Source organism: Bubalus bubalis, chromosome 1, assembly GCF_019923935.1.
Source record: "Bubalus bubalis isolate 160015118507 breed Murrah chromosome 1, NDDB_SH_1, whole genome shotgun sequence".
Lineage (NCBI taxonomy): Eukaryota > Metazoa > Chordata > Mammalia > Artiodactyla > Bovidae > Bubalus > Bubalus bubalis.
The window spans coordinates 97,626,135-97,645,286 of NC_059157.1; the positions used below are offsets into that span (position 1 = coordinate 97,626,135).

The window sequence follows — 19,152 nt, forward strand, 5'->3', positions numbered from 1 at the left end:
GGAATGCAGGCATACCTCAGTTTATTGTACTTTTCAGATACTGCATTTTTTGCAAATTGAAGGTGAGACAGCCTTGTGTTGAGTAACGTTATCACCATCTTTTTTTTTTTTTTCCCAACAGCTGTCACTTTATATCTGTCTGTCACATTTTGGTAATTCTTGCAATGTTTTAAACTTTTCCATTTTATTGTATTCATAATGATCAGTGATCTTTAATGTTACTATTACAGAAAATTATGTCTTACTGAAGGCTCAGAGATTGGTTAGCATTTTTAAGCAATAAAGTATTTTTTAATTAAGGCATGTACCTTTTTTAGGGATAATGCTATTGCACACTTACTAGACTATACTATAGTGTAAACATACTTTTCTATGCACTGGGAAACCGAAGAATTTGTGCAACTTGCTTTATTATGACATTTTCTGTATTCGGGAAGACTGGATCCAAATCCACAGTATCTTCAAGGTATGCCCTAGACACCTTTTGCTATTTGAATGGAATGTTTGTAAGGGTAAAATGGGAAATTGTCGTCCAGAGCTAGATGTAAGAGGGTCTTGAATGTCAGGGTGAATTTACTTTTTTTCTTTTCTTTTTCTTAAGGCAGATAAACCACTGAAAAATTCTGAGCAGACAATATAAATGAGATGGATTGAAAGGGAAAAGAAATAGGCATTGGAAAGTTTGGTTTGAGGGGCTTTAGCATATCCCAGGCAAAAAGAAATTTGTTTTTCTAATAGAGTTTGAGAGTTGTAAATAGGATCATTGTAGGATGATGTAGGAGACATGAAGGTTTATACCCTGTCTTGATGTGTCTTAAAATATTTTGGATTGAGGTATCCAACTCACCAAATCAAATAAGTCTTTTCCCATTTTGCAAGCAAAAATTAATAGATACTCACTTTTAATGATTGCTTTAATGAAGATTTTCTCAAATGTCTGATGCCTGCCACTATTGATGTGTGTGTGTTTCTGTCTGTTTTTAGTGACTGTAAATTTAGTTTTCACTCTTAAGAATTTCTCAAAGAATACAAACCCTGTCTTGTCACTTGAACCAAACTACTAATGTGCAGAATTTAGCACCAGATTGAACTTGGGGTGTAGAGGAGTCATAAGAGGGAAGGAAAGCAGTGGGGCTTGTTGAAAAGGAAGTCAGAGATAGGTTTTTAATATAAGTTGTAGATGTTTAGACAATACTACTACTGGAGGTAGAGAGATAATAATAGAAACTGATTTGTGGGAGGGGATGGGATGGAATGGATTTGAAACACAAAGAGAATATCTGTGATTATGTATAGGATGTGTTTATGAGTTTGTTATGAGTTTGGAAGAGATTCCAGCTGAAGATAGGTATAACTTAAGAGAGAGGTCGTAAAGCTGAAACTTTGAAAACTGGTGAAAGTAGAAAATAAGGCTAAGACAGATCCTTTGAAAACACCTACTTACTTGTTAAGAAAAGTATAAAGGAAAGAAAAACAATCAGGTCTGTGGTGGGAAAAGCAATAGAGTATAGTGCTAAAGAAGATGGGCGTTTTCAAGAAAGAAATGCTGCTGCTGCTGCTGCTGCTGCTGCTAAGTCGCTTCAGTCGTGTCCAACTCTGTGCGGCCCCATAGACGGCAGCCCACCAGGCTCCCCCTTCCCTGGGATTCTCCAGGCAAGAGTAATGGAGTGGGTTGCCATTTCCTTCTCCAGTGCATGAAAGTGAAAAGTCAAAGTAAAGTCGCTCAGTCGTGTCCGACTCCTATCGACCCCATGGGCTGCAGCCCACCAGGCTCATTTTTGATGCATTTATTGCCTTCTCCATAATAAATGCTATTTCCTGTCAAAAAAAAAAAAAGGTGTTTGGGTTAGGTGTTCCATGGGTCCTTTGGAGAAAGTAGTTTTAAAATTAATTTTATTTTTAAAGTATAGTTGATTCACAGCGTTTATTATACAGCGAATGATTTAATATTTTTTTACATTGGGCTTCCCCAGTGGCTCAAAGAACCTGCTTGCCAGTCCAGGAGACTCAAGAGACTTGAGTTTGATCCCTGTGTCCGGGTAGATCCCCTAAAGAAGGAAGTGGCAACCTTATCCAGTATTCTTGCCTGGAAAATTCCATGGACAGAAGAGCCTGGCAGTCCATGGGATTGCAAAGACGCAGACACGACTGAGAGCACATGCACACATTTTATAGATTATGCTCTATTTGAATTTTTCTTAAAATATTGGCTATGTCCTCAGTGCTGTACAATATATTACTGTAGCTTATTTATTTTATACATAATATTTGTACCTACCTTTCTTGCCATTTCCCTTTTCCCTCTCCCTGTTGGTAACCGCTGCTGCTGCTAAGTCGCTTCAGTCGTGTCTGACTCTGTGCTACCCCGTAGATGGCAGCCCACCAGGCTCCCCCGTGCCTGGGATTCTCCAGGCAAGAACACTGGAGCGGGTTGCCATTTCCTTCTCCAATGCATGAAAGGGAAAAGGTAAAGTGAAGTCGCTCAGTCGTGTCCGACTCTTCTCGACCCCATGGCCTGCAGCCCACCAGGCTCCTCGGTCCATGGGATTTTCTAGGCAAGAGTACTGGAGTGGGGTGCCATTGCCTTCTCCGTGGTAACCGTTAGTTTTCTGTATCTATGTTTCTGTTTTATTACATTCATTTGTTTGCTTTATTTTTTAGATTCCACATAAGTGATAATAATATTTATCTTTCTCTGATTTATTTCACTAAGCATTCTACTATCTAGGTCCATCTGTGTTATTATTATTGGCAGAATTTCATTCTTTTTTTATGGCTGAATAATATTCCGTGTGTGTGTATGTGTGTTTGCACACATACTATATATACCTCATCTTTATTCATTTCATCTGTTCATGGATACTTGGGTTGCTTTGTTATCTTAGCTCTTGTAAATAATGCTGCTATGAATATTGGGGCGCAAGTATCTTTTCAAATTAGTGTTTTTATTTGGGGGAGATATATACTCAGAAGAGGAATTGCTGGGGCATACGGTCATTCTATTTTTAGTTTTTTGAGGAACCCTCATGCTGTTCCCTGTAGTGGCTGCACCAATTTACACTCCCACTAACAGTGTACCAGGGTTCCCTTTTCTCTATATCCTCGCCAACATTTGTTATTTGTGGACTTTTTTGGTGATAGCCATTCTCACATGGTTTTGATTTAAATTTGGAGAAGCAGTTTTTGCAGAGTAGTCAAGGCAGGAAGTATTTATATATGTTTCAAATATTCCGTCTCTCATTTCCACTTTCTTGCTTTGATTTTTAGATGAAACTATGTTGAGCCAGTCTTCGTGGAAGGATATAAACTGACTTACAGAACCACTCCCTGGGAACATAGAGCTCATCTTCTATAAATATAGTTTTATATTCTTTTCTTTAAATGTGTTACCTAAAATACTTCAGATCAGATGCTAATATCATTTCCTTAGATACACTAAGTGTTACTTTCTTTAATATATCATCATCAGACATACTTCCTAAATGCTGCCTCATCCTTAGGGGCTTACATTTATTATGTAATTGGAATTATAGAAGGATGATAAATGAATTCCTTGTCATTGCCAGTTCTTCTTTTACAAGAAGTACAGTTTTACTTTTAAAAAAGCTTTCTGTTTTTATAAAGATCTCATAGAAAGCTTTTTGGATTAGTAGGGCCCCCTGCATATGAGATTTCTAGGTGAGAATCAAATACATAGTTACTTTTGTTTCCATCTGCAGAGAATAGTTGTAAGGATATAAAAGACTCAACCTAAGAGCAGTAATAATGATTATAATTTTAAAGAACTGTAGTAGTTATTCTTTGCATTTTATGCACTAATTTCTCTTTTTATGTAGAAGTGTGTGTGTTTAATCGTCACAGTGGCCCCATAGATGCAGATATCTTTACTCTCTTTCCATTTATGAGAAAACTGATGCTCAGAACATTTAAATAAATTGTGTGAGCTTTTTGACCAATTGAAAATAGAGCCAGGATTCAGGTCAGCTCTTTCTGACTTTCAAAGACCATGTTCTCTACATGGCCCATGCAGTTTACAGATGTATTTGAAATTTGAATTTTAACACCCTTGGTGGCAACAGCTCACTCCAATTTGGGTGCCCAGTGCCTCATTACTTTCTTCCTTTTTTCTTCCAACTTGGGATGACTAGATAATTTTCATTTGCTTAAACGTATTGTTATTCTATACTGCTGATTGTCAGGCAATCTTCTGCATATTTAATTCCCTTATTTATTCTTCACATCAGTTATATTTCTCCTTCAACATTTTATTTTGAAACTTGAGACAAATAGCATATGTTTGTATTCACCACCTAGATTCTGCCATTAACATTTTACTTATTACTTATTTTATTACATTATCTATAATCTGTGTATCCATAAGTTCATTTTTCATGCATTTAAAAAGTAAAGACATCACTGCAAATATCCTAAATACTTCAGTATATATATTATTGACTATAGCTCAGCATTTATGTACAACTTTTTTCTTTTGATGTAAAATTTACATTCACTGAAATGCATAAATCTTAAATATACATTTTCTGGATTTGATAAACTCATATACTTAACTGTGTAACTCATATACCTTTGAAGACATAAAATATTACTACTGATAGGTGTCTCTCTTTATTCCCATTTTGTGCCTGAGGAAACTGAAACACAGTGAAATTAAATAATCTGCCTGAGGTCACACTGCTAATTGAAATAGAGCTGGAATTCAGGCTCTGGGAATCTGCTTTTAGGGTTTGTGCTCCTGACAGCACCCTCAGTCTGCACATGTCCAGGTATCCTTTTACATTCACATGTACAAATGTCATATTAATTTATAACATAAGAGTGTAGACACAGAAGTAGTATGTTTGGGATTAGTGAGAGTAGAAATGCTGTTCTGGAAATGCCTTACATCCTTGCAAGAGTATATATGGCAAGAGAAACTAAGAAGGAAAGAAGAACCTTCGTCAAAATACCATGGTGAATCTCTGTGTAACGATTGTGTCTCAGCCGGCATCCTTGACTGATGTTTCCAGGTATAAAGTGACAGTCTCTTAATGACGACACTGAGGTTCAGGAAAATCCTAAACTGCCACTTGGACAGTTAAAGGTAAATAATGTTCAGTGCATTTTTGTATTAAGTATATTTTTGCTCTACTATGATAATTAGAAAATTGTTCATCTGTGTATGGTATATGTAGTGCCACTTGCCTTGATGTCTCAGGCTCAAATAATAGAATTAACCAATTTAGGATTTATAGTTATGAAATTTGTAAAGCCTTTAGCAAAGAAACTGAATGGAATTCTTTGGCCTTTCCAAATTTCATAAAAATATGCATAAATATTGAAATAAATGATACTTATTTTTTGTAGTTCTTAGGTGTACTATTCCTATGAGAAGAAATTGTATTTTTCCTGAATTGTGTTCATATCAGAAGCCATATATTAAAATTGACCAGTTTCTTTTGTTCCTTTATTCAATTATGAAAAGGTATTGTCATATATATTTTTAAAAATCCTAAGTATTGTTCAAAAAGCAAAGACAAAAAACCAGAAAACATGTAGTTAACAAAACCTAGCCTGTCACTAGAGGGCAGAACAGTACTATACTTGATTTGACAATTTTAAAAATTGCTGAACATGGAAAAATGTTGATGTACGATTGAATAGAAGTCTCTTTTATTTTTATGTCTTGCTGTGAAATCCATTAACATACTTATTTCACTTGTATCAAAGGAGCTTTGCTGATAATTACAGAAAATTGATTACAATTGATTGCTTGCAAAAAGGCATCATTATTTAGGAGAGCATCAGTATATCTCAAGAGAAAATGCAATGCTTACCAAGAGGTGCTTTAAATTATTTCTATTATATATACTACTCTGAAGTAGAGTTGCCGTATAGACTTTTAGGTGTGGCATCATGAGAGAACATGTTTGAGACAGATTTACTAGTATTTAGATTTAAGAACTCATTGAAATATAGAACTTTTGATCTTTCAGTTGAAATGTGTTGAATAATTAAGATTTTGAAATTATAGTTGTAAAAGCAATGAACTAACTCTAGCCCCTTTTTTAAAATGTTAAAATTTTGTCAGTGCCTGTTCACATAGTTTTATTTCTGTTTGAAAATTTCTATTGTTCTGATATAGTTTCATTTTGCTTTATTTTTTCTGATAGACTTTTTAAATAATTCAAGCTCTAAAATTATTCTAGTGAGCAACCTCAGCAGTTCATTGTCTGAACGCATAGTTTTATCTTAAAAGTGTGTAGTTTGAATTTTATTCTGTAAAAACAGTTTGGATTTATAAATGATTCATTTGTAGTAGAGAATATAGGATGTCAGTAAAAGCCCTAGTGTTTGGAATTAGAAGATTTGTGGCCCCAGTTACCGTAATGTTCTTACTTGTGGCCTTGGGCAAGTCACATTACCTCTCTGAAGTAACCATTGTCTAAGTTGAAGAATTAGAAAAATATTTCCATATTTACTGCTAGGTTAATTTGAGAATTGTGTTTTTATTTGTGTAGATGTGTCTCCAAAGATGCTACTGTGTAAGGATGAATTTTAATAAAGATAAATAAGCTCAGAAAAAGCTTAGAAATAACTTTGAAGTGGTCAATTATATCATAAATTTAGTAACATAAAGGTGCTTACTACAGGAGTAAATGAAACAAAAAATGTGGTTTCCAACTTGAAACCCAAGTTCAAATTACTGACCTCCGCCCTGTCTCTGAGTATGTCTGACTGCTTAATCTTTCTATAACTGCTGACTATGTGGCTCCTCTCACTCTGTTCTATCCTCTTGTTTATTTCCATGTTCCCTCTCTCTGTGTTTCTCCTGACTGTCTTTGGTCTCTCTCTGTGTTTTTCTTATCCCAGGCACCCTCAGGAAGACCCCAAGCCTCTAACAGTACCTGGTATCATCTCCAGCATGTTTGTAGATGTGGAGGATTCACTGGCTTTTTGAGACATACCAGAGGCGAATTGTTCCACTGTAGTAAGTCAATCAGCATTTATTAAGTGACTACTGTTTACAGAGCACAGTTGATGGTGCTTTGGGTAAAGAAGAATGAGTTAGGGCATAGCTCTGAGGAAATAATCTTGTAAACACTTCTCAGTGGCTCTTGCAGGCTAGATACATGCAAATAAAAACAACAATGAAGTAAAAAGCTGACAAATAATTATATAAGTGAGTTGTGTTGTTAGAAAACCAGGTGGTATCAATCAGGTTTCCTGCATGAGTTTAAAATTAGGTTTTGAAATATCATTGGAAAAAAGATTGAGGAAAAAGAGGGTAGAAGTGAGTAATTTCTGTGGGACTTGGCAAGCCTGTTTCCTTGCTTGAGTGAGTCCCAAGGGTAGTGAAAGGAGTTTCAGCCTACCGACAGCTAACCTTCCTTAAACTTCCAGTCTTAGAGAAGTCAGGGTATGAAAAGAAGTACAGCTAAATTGGGACTTTCCATAAACATACGTGGTATCTGTTACCAGCTTTAGAATTTAGAGAGTTTAATGGTAAATTGTGATTATGAAGTAATAATGAGGTACTGTGACATAAAGTTAATACAAACTATTAGAATATGGTCTAGGGATGCATTATAAATGCTAAGACGTATGAAAATAGTAAACTGCAGTGTAACAAGACAGTTTCGTGTTTGTGTTGGAAATTTACTTGTGCTGTTTGTTGTATTTTAGATAGTCCTACGTACAGACACCCTGGCTTTCACAGTTGAATACGGTTTGAATCTCGCCTCTGCTCGCTGTTTAATGTTGGGCAATCTATGAAACCAATATCTCAGTTTCCTTCTATGTTAACTAAGGGTAAAATATTTACCTGAGAGTTGTTGTGTGAGTTAAAAGAGGTAATTTTTTAAAGTCCTGAATATGTGCTAGGTACTTGCGGCTTCTTAAAAAGTACCTTTTAAGATAGTTTGTTAAATATAGTATTAATTTTCTGAGTGCTTTTTAAAAATAGGAGTAACTCCATAGTATTTAGAAAGTGCTATACATGCAAGGGTTATTTATTACATGTGAATAAGATACAAATAACATTACCTTGAATAACTGAGTACTTACCACTAACTTAGGAAACAGAGCTATGCCTGGCCCAGATTCCATCAACTCTCTTTAACCACCACCACAGTGCTGAGTGTTGAGTTTATTACTTCCTTATTTTTCTGTATAGTTTTTTTCATATTTTATATATCCCCTACATTGTTTTGCTTCTTTTTGAAATTTATATTAAATAATATGTTTTCTTTTGCAATACCTATCTTGCCACTCAACATGTTTGAGAGAATCACCCTTCTTGTAATTCATTTATGATCACAGTTATATTTTGTTGTATGAAAGTTCCACATTTTCATTACTTATCTAGTATTTATTCCATAATAAATAATAATTCCATTATTTATCCACTTTCTTTTGATGGTTACTTAGATTGTTTCCAGTTTATATTATGAGAGAAAAAATTGCAAATGAAAAAGTCTTGAGAGTCCTGTTTTTGCTTCTTAACACATATATTTCTCTAGGATATATGTTCATAGGTATAAATGCAGAACCAACCCACCCTGAAACTCTATAGGATCGTGGCAAATGGATTTCTACAGAACTTATTACATTTTATCCTCCCTCTAGCTGAGTTTAAGTGTTTTCATTGTGTATTTCCTGTATTGTTGTTGTTTAGTCACTGAGTCCTGTCTGACTTTGCAACCCATGGACTGTAGCCTATCAGGCCCCTCTGTCCATGGAATTTCCCAGGCAAGAGTACTGGACTGGATTGCTGTTTCCTTCTACAGGGTATTGTCCCAGCCCAAAGATCCATCTCACGGCCCACAGATCGATCTCACTTCTCCTGCATGCAGGCAGATTCTCTACCACTGAGCCACCAGGGAAGTCCATTATCTCCTATGTAGTTCTTTAAAATCACTAAATTTTTGTTTAAAGAATTTTGTAACTTGTCCAGAACACCATTTTAACAATAATCCTGATGACTTTTTAAAAAATTAGTTTTATCCTCTGCATCAGCTGCTTTTATTTCTCTTAGTTTTCCAATTGTCACTTACACCTTTTCTCAAACCCAGTCAAGTCCAGACATCCTGGAATAGCTGGGTGTGTTTACCAGCTAAGTTCTTTCTCCCAGGAAAGCTATGTCAAAATAATGTAATGTTCTTTTATATTAGATGAAAATTACCAGCTATTCCTGACAAAAATTTTTAAAAATAGCTTCGGCAGGGAAATGTACACATCTTTTACTGATTATTTTTTCCTTAATTTGAGTTGAGATAGAACAAGAATGACCCATGGAGGACTGTTCACAACCTGTGATTTGTTCTGTGTTGCAAAAGTCCCAAAAGCTTGAGTAAGAGACAACTTGGATTTGCTAATCTTTCCCTCTTTCTCTCCTTTACCTACTTCTGTAGTTCTCAGCCATTGGTTCTTTTGGTATCTGATTATACTTGCACAGTCCATTCCAATTTTCATATCATAGTTCCTCCTAATTTTGTGCTTGGTGGTCCATGATTTTAGTTTGACTGACTTCACTGTTTTGCCTGTTGTCAAGCTTGGTACTGTGATCTGCTACATTTATTTCCCAAGGTTTTCCAGGGCAGATTCCCAGGTTCCAGTCTAGTGCCTAGTTCTTGTTATTCAACAGATGTTTATTGAATGAAGAAAGGAAAAATGTAAATGAAGTAAGGACTGAAATGCCTTTTCTCTGCTCAGCAGTAATAATTACCCTAAAAGCAACAGGCAAAAATCATGCATACTGTCAACAGTTCTGCATATGGATAGCTTTGTAAACCATAAGTAGTCATTTCTTCTTGAGCTTCACTCTGTTTTTCTGTTTTTGCAAAATGAGAGTGGTAGAACAGTGATCTGTAAGAATCCTTTTGACTCCAAACTTTTTTTTTTTTTCTCTCCAAACTTTTTGTATTCTGTCTCCAACTGAAATGAAATACATTGATAGTTTCTCTTGGGATTTCTGGACACCACTACCAAAGCCTGAATCCACCTACCTTACCAGGCATTAGACTCACCTGTGTACAGCAACCTGCCAGTTACTGTCTCTGGTAACCATAGCAAGTGGAGCATACATCAAACTTCCCTCCTTGTTGTTTGGTTTGATTTGTCCCAGAGAAAGACTACATTTATCTTTCTTTTAGAAAGTGTAAGGAATGCCTTTGGCTTCCCACTTTCTTTTACCAGACAGCCCAGGTGTTCAGTGCAAAGCTTTGAGTCCTGGCCTCTTGCTTCTCCTCCTCTTCCCCTAGCCCCATAGCTGTGACTGAGCAGAGTGTCCTCTCGTATCTTCTGTTACTTGATATTACAATTTAACCTCATGTGTTTTCTCATACGCCAACTGCCATCTTTGAGTCAGTGTTGGTTTTAACTGTCGGATCCTTCCTTGATGTCGATGGACCTGTATTCACCTGATATTGGCGGCTAGTTGCCTGTTCCTTTCTCCCGTGGTTTCTTTGCTAGGAACTTCTCAACCCAAAGTTAATGGGAGTGAGACCTGGAGTCCCTCCCTCGTTGCCTTTGGTCCATCTTCCCATAGTTGTTGAAGGGACTCTCGCTCTAAGATGGATTTGTGCTCAGACCCCTTTTAAGGAATTATCTGACTCTTCAGATTTTCACATGATTGCTGTTTCCTGCATCTGTTAGTTGTCCAGAGTCCCGTTTTGTGAGTACCACTGAACTGCATGGATCAGAGGCAGAGAGCAGACTACATGGGGCAACGGGCACAAACTGTCTTAACTTTCTGTGAATTGTAAATGCTGCCCAGTCACTCCAGAGGATCTTGGCCAGAGAGCCATTTGACCATTAATCAAGGCTAAGGAGACTTTGATCTTGTAAAAAATCTAATCTTGTCATGATTTTACAGATCTGCTTTGTGAAAAATCTCATGTGAGTCAGGCAGATTTTAGGCTAAGAAGAGAGTTAGGCAAGAGAAAAGTTTTCTAACTAAAAAAATGAAAGAGGGAAAAGATTTTTAAATGAGGATTTATTTTTAATAACATTAACTTAATTCTAAATCGAATAAATAAATAATCTTTTTTTTTTATGTTAAAAACTCATTGAAAGACATTGATCAAAGTAGTTAACTTTCAGTCTTACCTCCAGCCTTAACACATATACAACACTGGAGATTTCCCAGGTAGCGCTAGTGGTAAAGAACCTGTCTGCCAATGCAGGAGACCTAAAAGACATGGATTTGATCCCTAGGTTGGGAAGATCCCCTGGAGGAGGAAATGGCAACCCACTCCAGTATTCTTGCCTGGAGAATCCCATGGACAGGGGAGCCTGGGGGGCTACAGCCCATAGGGTCTCAAAGAGTTGGGCATGACTTTGCATGGGCATACATCCCTGCCATGAGGAGCCAGAAACCATGCTACCTGTGATAAGTCACCCCTCCTAACTGCTTACTTAACAAAACTCTACAAAAACATATTATGCCAAATACTCTATTCTGGAAGGAAGGGTGACTACCATCCTATCTCTGGAAGAACAGATTACTTTTTATTCCTCAGAAATACAAGGAGAGAAACATCCTTTTGTGCTTTTATAAGGGGAAAATGGGAGAAATTATCTGACATGAAAACTTCACTGATAGGAGAATGCTTACTCTAACCACTCTTATATTGTCTCAGATTAATGTAAAAGGCTTGACCTATTAAGTATTCACATTAATATTTTAACTTAGTGATGTTTCTTTTGTAATACTAATTCACTTAGGATATCTTATTAATATAGACAGGCTTGAAAGTGCTTCTGAAAACCTACAGCACTCATTTAGTCTTTTAATGTCTTTTGAGAACTATACATTCTATAGTGATTAATTACATTGCAGCAAATATTAAAAATATATACTGGTGTGTTAATAAGTTGGAAAGGTGGATCATATTTAAATACTGTAGAAAATTTATAAATGTATATAAACAAATGATACAGAATTTTCCTTTGGTGGAAACTAGGAAATGTATTTAGTACAGATTTCAGACTGAATGGTCTTGGAAGAAGAATTTTTAAATGCTTAATTAAATAAATTTTAAACTGTATTTTTACTCATTTTATATCTATCATACAGCAAATTTAGTAATACATATCAAAGTAAGCTCAACTTAGAGCTTTATGTAATTACTCATATAATTATACAAAATACAGATTTATCTATATTACTAAAAAGCATCTTATTAAAATAGTTTTAAATTCAATGACTACATTTAAATTTAGGTGTTGCTGGAATAGCAATATTTTGTGTGGGAGTTTATATCCAGGTAAAAAAACAGTGAAATGTTCAATGGGTCTGTAATTTGGGGGGACAAAATGAGAAATGAATCTGTTTTCCTGAAGTTAATTTCCATTCATTATCTTAGTTGCAGAATCCACATTTCTAGAACACTGGGTGTTACTAAATTCGAAAAATACATCACTGAGTCTTTTTTTGTTTAATCAATAGAACAGAAAGTAGAGCAGCAGCACCTTAATATTGATAATTGTTTTGAGGGCTCGGGACTCCCAGGAAGCTCCCCTAGGCATCATCATGTTGTTAAAGATCACTAAATATAATATACTTCTGTATTGGTGCCAAACTGTTTCTCGCACAAAAATCTTTCTTAGATTCTGTACATCGCTTTTGTGATTCCCCAGTGGGCCCACTCCAGTATTCTTGCCTGGAGAATCCCAGGGATGGAAGAGCCTGGTGGGCTGCCATCTATGGGGTTGCACACACATGACTTAGCAGCTTAGCAGTGGATACCTTACTCCCTTTTCCTGTGCTAGCCAAGCACCGTGTCTCATTTGAATGATGGCATCATTGCCCTTAGGTTATAAGGTTTATTGTGTGTGTGTGATTTTTTGGAGTATATTAGCTTTAAAGTGTTGTTTATAGTTTCTGCTGTACAGCAAAATGTAAGGTCTATTTTGAGCTTAGAGGAATCTTGGCTGCTGTTTTCATCCATTTATAGTTATCTGCTGTTACTTAGCCCATACCCTGGGTGGTGTTTAGTTTCTTAACTTGTGTCTGACTCTTTTGCAGTCCTATGGACTGTAGCCTGCCAGGCTCCTCTGTCCATGGGATTCACCAGTCAGTAATACTAGAGTGAATTGCCATTTCCATCTCCAGAAGATCTTCCCAACCCAGGGATCGAACCTGCATCTCCTGAATTGCAGGCAGATTCTTTACCATTGAGCCACCAGGGAAGCCCTACACTGGGTAGATGGCAGTGTTACTTTCTGTGAGTTTCAAGCTGCCCTGTAAACACAGGATTTGTATATTCATCAGTTAGTATCTTTCAACTGTGCAGAACCACTCTGGACCTCGGGAAATTGGTGCTCAGGAACACGTGAGTCAGAGAACATCTAGATCTCAGTGCCAGCGCAAGAGTGAGCCAGTGTGATTTTCACTGAATGGAATCATCCAGTCAGCTGTTCTGTCAGGATTAAAGCTCATCAACACAGCTTTTCTTCAGCTCTTACTGGAACTTATTCAAGGATTGTTTCTTTCCTTCAAACTTTAAAAAACATACCAGAGATTTTTCTTTTTTTGGTCATCTGTTTAAAATCATTTGCATTTAAATAATTTCCAAGACAGTTTTCATTGAGATGTTCTGGCTCTTTTACTCTTTGTACTTATTATAGTAAGGATGAGTGAAATTGTGATGGGACTGTGTTCTCCTGTTTAGTCCTTTGCATTTTTCTGGTGACTTAACAGTTATGGAGAAGATGAACCTGAGGAAGTTTAACTTACAGGATTTAAGCCTATCTTTTTCAGCGAGGGACTTTCTGTGTAAGACTCACCATCAGTGGTTAACAGGCTGATGATGGTGCCGTGGATGTCTGTAGTGAAGGTAAAAACGATAAGAGGCTGAGTGACAGATTTAAATAATCATTCAAGACAGTAACAGAAGGTCACAAGGATGTTGGCTCATGTTGTAGGGAATTAAGAAATTTGGAGGAAGAGAATGTTATTTTCACCTGCATAGAGAGGACGACAAAAGGAGCAGTTTAAAATAAGGGATCCCTGAGCAAATGAAAGAAGGAAAGGAAGTACTCAAATGCAGGAAGCCAGGGCTTGAGTGTATCTTCTGGGATATTGGATATAGAGAAAGTCAGTGGAAGTTTAGGGCCAGGTTTTATGTGTTTTGTGGGGAGAATTAGGGAGCATTAGGAATGAGGCAGGGAGGGCACACAAAAGGTGTGGAATGCCTGTCTGAGGAATTCAATTCTGAAACTAGACTGAGAAGTGCCTCTGAGGAGTTTGAATTCACAGAATGAAAGGCTTCAAGTTCCACTCTGAATAAATCACTGATAGAGATTAGTTTGGAAATGGAGATGATCATTTAGAAGTTACTGTAAGCATCTCTTGGGGTGAGGTGGTGCCAAAGAACTTGTAGAAAAAATACATTCATTCATGCTTTTTTTTAAAGGAAATATATAAGTCAACATATGTGAGACATTCTAGAAGGGATTTTACATATCATCTGTTTGCATTCTTACCATCCTATGAAGAAAATACCAGCCTACTTTTATAGATGAGTGAACAGAGAAGACCTTGAATTTGATAACTAATAGTGGTAAAATTTCATAGCCTATGAAATTGGCTTGGCATATCTGAATGCCAAGTCCAGCCTTTCCTACTTTGCTCTGACTCATGAAGCATGAAATTGAGAACAGATGAACTTTTTATTTCTGATTTGATTTGTCATAGACTCTTTTCTTAGGAATTATTAAATGGATCCAAATTAGGATGATATTCGTGCATATTCTTATTAATCATATGTTTGTCAGTACACCTGAGTTTGAGTTTGATAAAGATGTTATATGTTAGATTTAGCTATTTCTCAATCACAGCATTTGGGAAAATGGCTCCTTTCTGATAATTTAGAGGATAATATCAATTGACAGAATTGTGGTCAATGATATTTTATATTACTTTAGAATAAATATGAAGAGATATTTCCTACCAAGTAGTAATTTTGGTATATAGCAAATGAAATGAGTGTCCCAGTTTCCTAGAATACAATTATAGCATAAACCGGAATAGTTGTTTAGAAAAGAATGTTGTGGTTAATTTTTCTTACTGATTGAAAGTAGCTAGAAAAGTTTGTAAATCAATCTAGAAATGTTAGTATACAACTGAATTTCTTAGCAATAATTAGTGAAACTTTTTTTTTTTTTTTTAAAGGAAAATGATCTTGGGGTCATCACTCTAATGATTAACACTTATTTTACTGCTTAAAAAACACACAGTATATAGAAGAGGTGGGAAATTTGAAGAAGATACAGACATCCAATGAATTGGCCACAAATGGCACCCCACTCCAGTACTGTTGCTTGGAAAATCCCATGGACGGAGGAGCCTGGTGGGCTGCAGTCCATGGGGTCTCTAAGAGTCGGACATGACTGAGCGACTTCACTTTCACTTTTCACTTTCATGCTTTGGAGAAGGAAATGGCAACCCACTCCAGTGTTCTTGCCAGGAGAATCCCAGGGACAGAGGAGCCTGGTAGGAGGCCGTCTATGGGGTCGCACAGAGTCGGACACGACTGAAGCAAGCGATTTAGCAGCAGCAGCAACACTAACAAACTCTTCACCTCCTGCCTAAAATATTCTGGAAGGTTGTTGTGGTTTTTTTTGTTTTTGTTTTTTGAAGTCATTTAAACAAAGTAGCTTGTTTTTATAATTTGTGACTTTTTCTAAAACAAGTTCCTCCTGACACCCCCTCTCCCACCAACACACACACACACGGTTAATGGAGGAATTTTGGTTAGTTGCTTCCTGGTTAAATGAGATTTACATATGTATTTACATATGTATAAATGAGATTTTTCTGTTTCATCCTCCAACTGTGCCAAGTGGAGGCCTTTCTTTTTAATCTTAATTTTTATTTCTCTTTGTATAACCTGCATTTCCTTCAGCAAAAACATTTTCAGTTTCACAAACAAGAAGCAGCTGTCTGAAATATGTTCATTGACTCAGCTGACTGTCTGCAGTTGCCCAACAAAAGTTATTTGATTTGAGTAGTGTAAGGAAATAAAAATAAGCTTTCAGATTAGGTTTTGGCTGCTGTAGTAAGAACTTCTGTCTGTAACTTGAAGTCTTGAGTTCATATATAGTGCAATCTTATGTTGAAATTTAGACAGATTTGAGCCTAAACACCAATGCGGCTGTTAATAACTAATCTTAAGTGATAATGTGCTTCCTGTTTTTCTCCTGAATCCTCAAAGGAAAACATTGAGTCATCACCTCAAGATTGACGTGACAAGGGATGTATCTCAATACTCTTCACAAAATGGAAAAAAAAAATTGTAATTTTATGTGTGTGCTATTTGGTAAGAAGTGATGAATGCTTTAGTTCACTGAAGAAAATCAATCCAAAGAATTAAATGGACAAAGCCAGAAGCATGTTGAGAATGATGTCCCAAAAGACTTTTAGGAACTGTAAAGTTGAGTACAGTGATATAAAACTATTCACACATTTTATTAGATACATGTAGGACTGCAAACTGATTGTCTCCTTGAGAGACTGTTGCTGTAAATATTTAGGGAGAAAGAGAGTGTTGATAAGTCTCTGGCATGACTAAATATTCACCGTGGACAAGTATATTAAAAGAATAAATTGTATTTTAGTTAGAAATCCAGGTTACTTTTAGTATTCTGTTTTGTTGTTTTTGTTTTTGAGACTGTTTTCATGAAAATCATATACCTTGAGAAGTTTTCACATGTGACTCTTCATCCCTGATGGGTACTGAAAAATTAATAATGGTTGAGAAAAGTCCTAAACACCAAATTATGACCATTGACAAAACTCATAATTAAAACTTGGCAAATCGGAAATGCAGCCTCCTGCCTGATTACTTTTAGATGAAATTAATTTTATGTCTGGAATGTTGAATTGAGAAGTAGAGCAGATATTTTAGAGTCACTTATGTGAAACCTTAAGGATCTCTTCACCTTAGCTCCCCAAGTGTAGAATAAGTGCACTAAGTATTTTATGTTTTCTTACATAATTCTTCGCTCAGGTTCTTTGAGAAAGATTGTTCTTATTCTGGGGCTACAATTTGAAAAGTAAGTATTGGGAAGATTTGACCTATTCAGTTCAGTTCAGTTCAGTCGCTCAGTCGTGTCCGACTCTTTGTGACCCCATGAATTGCAGCACGCCAAGCCTCCCTGTCCGTCACCAACTCCCAGACTTCACCCAAACTCATGTCCATCGAGTCAGTGATGTCATCCAGCCATCTCATCCTCTGTCATCCCCTTCTCTTCCTGCCACCAATCCCTCCCAGCATCAGAGTCTTCCAGTGAGTCAACTCTTCACATGAGGTGGCCAAAGTATTAAGAGTTTCAGCTTTAGCATCAGTCCTTCCAATGAACACCCAGGACTGATCTCCTTCAGAATGGACTGGTTGGATCTCCTTGCAAGGGACTCTCAAGAGTCTTCTCCAACACCACAGTTCAAAAGCATCAAGTCTTTGGCACTCAGCCTTCTTCACAGTCCAACTTTCACATCCATACATGATAACTGGGAAAACCATAGCCTTGACTAGACGGACCTTTGTTGGCAAAGTAATATCTCTGCTTTTGAATATGCTATCTAGGTTGGTCATAACTTTCCTTCCAAGGAGTAAGCATATTTTAATTTCATGGCTGCAGTCACCATCTGCAGTGATTTTGGAGCCCCCAAAAATAAAGTCTGACACTGTTTCCACTGTTTCCCCATCTATTTCCCATGAAGTGATGGGACCAGATGCCGTGATCTTCGTTTTCTGAATGTTGAGCTTTAAGCCAACTTTTTCACTCTCCACTTTCACTTTCATCAAGAGGCTTTTGAGTTCCTCTTCACTTTCTGCCATAAGGGTGGTGTCATCTGCATATCTGAGGTTATTGATATTTCTCCCAGCAATCTTGATTCCAGCTTGTGTTTCTTCCAGTCCAGTGTTTCTCATGATGTACTCTGCATAGAAGTTAAATAAGCCGGGTGACAATATACAGCCTTGACGTACTCCTTTTCCTATTTGGAACCAGTCTGTTGTTCCATGTCCAGTTCTAACTGTTGCTTCCTGACCTGCATATAGGTTTCTCAAGAGGCAGGTCAGGTGGTCTGATATTTCCATCTCTTTCAGAATTTTCCACAGTTTATTGTGATCCACACAGTCAAAGGCTTTGGCATAGTCAAAGCAGAAATAGATGTTTTTTCTGGAACTCTCTTGCTTTTTCCATGATCCAGCGGATGTTGGCAATTTGCTCTCTGGTTCCTCTGCCTTTTCTAAAACCAGCTTGAACATCTGGGAAGTTCACGGTTCACGTATTGCTGAAGCCTGGCTTGGAGAATTTTGAGCATTACTTTACTAGTGTGTGAGATGAGTGCAATTGTGCGGTAGTTTGAGCATTCTTCGGCATTGGCTTTCTTTGGGATTGGAATGAAAACTGACCGTTTCCAGTCCTGTGGCCACTGCTGAGTTTTCCAAATTTGCTGGCATATTGAGTGCAGCATTTTCACAGCATCATCTTCCAGGATTTGAAATAGCTCAACTGGAATTCCATCACCTCCACTAGCTTTGTTCATAGTGATGCTTTCTAAGGCCCACTTGACTTCACATTCCAGGAAGTCTGGCTCTAGGTGAGTGATCACACAATCGTGATTATCTGGGTCCTGAAGTTCTTTTTTGTACAGTTCTTCTGTGTATTCTTGCCACCTCTGCTTAGTATCTTCTGCTTCTTTTAGGTCCATACCATTTCTGTCCTTTATCGAGCCCATCTTTGCATGAAATGTTCCCTTAGTATCTCTAAGTTTCTTGAAGAGATCTCTAGTCTTTCCCATTCTGTTGTTTTCCTCTATTTCTTTGCATTGTTCTCTGAGGAAGGCTTTCTTATCTCTCCTTGCTATTCTTTGGAACTCTGCTTTCAGATGCTTATATCTTTCCTTTTCTCCTTTGCTTTTTGCTTCTCTTCTTTTCACAGCTATTTGTAAGTCCTCCCCAGACAGCCATTTTGACCTATTAGTTAGTAGACAAGTGCTAGCTACTTTATAGAGACATGTGATGCAAAATGATATTTTAAGTTAAAGAAGATCTAGGATTACATGACTGAAGTTTTCAAGCTTCGTTGAATGTGGCATTTTGTGGAAAGAACCTAGGCTGAAAATGTTTTGTAGTTCAGGTA

General features: G+C 36.9%; 1 protein-coding gene across 21 annotated transcripts in view; it reads left to right on the plus strand.

Annotated features, from left to right (window-relative positions):
• BBX (BBX high mobility group box domain containing) overlaps window positions 1-19,152 on the plus strand; it is a 295,350-nt gene that overhangs the window by 143,461 nt on the left and 132,737 nt on the right. For 3 of the 21 annotated variants that reach the window (XM_025283397.2, XM_044941497.1, XM_044941496.1), the window contains one exon: window positions 6,871-6,988. The exons of 16 other annotated variants lie outside the window; for them this stretch is intronic. The gene's annotated coding sequence lies outside the window, so the exon portion shown is untranslated. Of the gene's footprint in view, window positions 1-4,648; window positions 4,785-5,027; window positions 5,102-6,870; window positions 6,989-19,152 lie in introns of those variants that run through there. 2 more of the 21 variants (XM_025283395.2, XM_025283419.2) reach the window with 2 other exon arrangements.